Raw genomic sequence first — 2,500 nt, forward strand, 5'->3', positions numbered from 1 at the left:
AGAGAAAGAAAGAGAGAGAGAGAGAGAGAGAGAGAGAGAGAGAGAGAGAGAGAGAAATACATTTTATCCATCGTTTCCCTTCCTACAACGTAATTAATATTCTCTATTCTTACATTTTCTTCTTTCGTTCGTTCTAAAATTATTTTCACTTCTGTTCTTTTCCCTCCTAAAGTATAAATAATTACGCCATATTAAGTATATCCAAGAGCAAAGAATATTTATCATTTCCAAAGGTGGCCATGGCGTGTAAATGAAGTTTATTTTTTTGTCTCTGAGTCGAATATGCAAAGTCACTTTCATGGATATTTCTGGCTTGTAATGATGATGGTGGTGGTAGTGATGATGATGGTAATGATGGTGATAGTAATGATGATGATGGTCATCACCATTACCACTACCATCATCCCTATCACCGCCACGGTGATAGGGATGATGGTAATGGTAATGGTGATGACGGTGGTAATGGTGATATTGATGGTGATAGTGATGATAATGGTGATGTTGGTAGTAATGGTGATGACGGTGATAGTGATAATGATTGAGGATGATGATTGTGTTAATGATGATGGTGAAGATGATGATGATGATGATGATGATGATGATGATGACTATGATGATACTGAAGATGGTAATGATGGAATGGAAACAATAATAATGGCACAAATGTGATATCTTAAAAATAACCTTTCACTTTGCCACCTAATGCTGCACGCTATCGGAATTGTTATAATAGTCTCAGTTTGATGTAATGCCATCTTTCCTTTAAATATATTCATATTTAATCAGGAACCACATTTCTCAAGATAGATATATATAGAGATAGATAGATAGATAGACAGACAGATAAATAGATTGGGTCAATAGGCCTACATATATATATATATTAGTATAAAATATTCTTTCCTTTTGCTTATTTTTATCTTTATATTCATATGCATACATATATGTTGATAATTTTGAGAAAGTGAACAAGAGCAACACACACTCTGTGCTGGAAAATATCGCATTGATACTTAAGCGAATGTAAAGAAAATGATATTTACACTAAAGGTACTGATAGACTCCTTGCCAGCTGAGCACATGTGGAGCCATCTGTGTGTAACAAATTTCATAAAATAAAAGACTACAGGGGACAGAGCATAAATCGGGGACGGTTGGGTTAAATACCCCTAGTATTTTCTGTTCTGGATCCTCAGAAAGGTTTCTTAAACATACACATAAGTATTTAAACAAATACTTGTGTGTGTTCTTTGAGGCGCGCGCGTGAAAAATAAGACAAGAGTAGTATATTAATTTTCGAAATGGTAATATTCATTTTTTGTGGTATATATGAATAGATGGTTAATTAGTAAGAAACGATGATGAAAAAGATCTACAAGCAAAAGTAAAAGAGAAAGAAGTTATATACTTATATCTATCTACATCTGTTTATCTATTTGTATATATATCTATATCCATATCTTTATCTATATCTGTGTGTATATATATATGTGTGTGTGTGTGTGTGTGTGTGTGTGTGTGTGTGTGTGTGTGTGTGTGTCTACCTATCACTATATCTATACCTATACTTATATCTATCTACATCTGTATATACATACATAAGTAAAGATAAATAGACAGGTAGATAGGTAGATTAGATTGTTCATTAGATTGTTCTCGGAATGTAGCACTTTTAGATTTAGATAGATTTAGATATAGATATATGTATATATGTATTTTTTTCGGAATGCAACACCTTTCTTTTGTCCAATGTGGAATTAAGCTTTATGAAGTAGCGGGACCCATGGAAATTGCACAAAACAAAACGAGGAACTCCTCTCTCCCTCAGCCACTCTTCTCATTCTTCCTTTCGCCTCCCTCTACCTTTTTATTTCCCTGAGAGTGGTCAGATGCCCCCAAAGTAACGCCCTCTAACCGCTGTGAACTAGCAATGAGTGCGGCGTGCCCACGGAATCGACCCCGTGCTGAGCTAACTACGCTCGTGACCTGCGGCCGTCTTCTTCTTAACTCGACCTCGAGTCACGCACGGTACCGCTCGGACGCTACCTCCTCCGGGAGCCAATAAACCAGGGCCAATGCTCTGCCGGGTCAACCCGCTACCCAGCACAATACTCTTTATTTTCAACCTCCGCCTACGCTACCAACTACTATCTCCAATAAACGTGACGAACAAGACCGTGCGTTTGCCTGACCACCAACGCGGGACCAACCGAACCCTAGGCAAACTGGTAACAGCGATGGGACCCAAGAACCCTCACACCTGGTGCCAAGAGTGGGTCACCAAAACCCACCACACTTTCCCTCTCTCTCTACCTTTACCTTTTCCGCTCTACCACCCCTTCTCATTCTTACCTTCCTGAAATTCCCTCTTTCCATCCAACTTTAAACTTTACATCTGCCCCCTCCCATTTCCCTCCTCTCCCTCCTCAAACTGCCATACCTCCTTCGCTACTTTATCTTTCCTTCTCCCAGTCCCCTTTTTCTCTAGGCTCTCCCTCCT

Source organism: Penaeus chinensis, chromosome 12 (assembly GCF_019202785.1).
Source record: "Penaeus chinensis breed Huanghai No. 1 chromosome 12, ASM1920278v2, whole genome shotgun sequence".
Taxonomy (NCBI): Eukaryota; Metazoa; Arthropoda; class Malacostraca; order Decapoda; family Penaeidae; genus Penaeus; species Penaeus chinensis.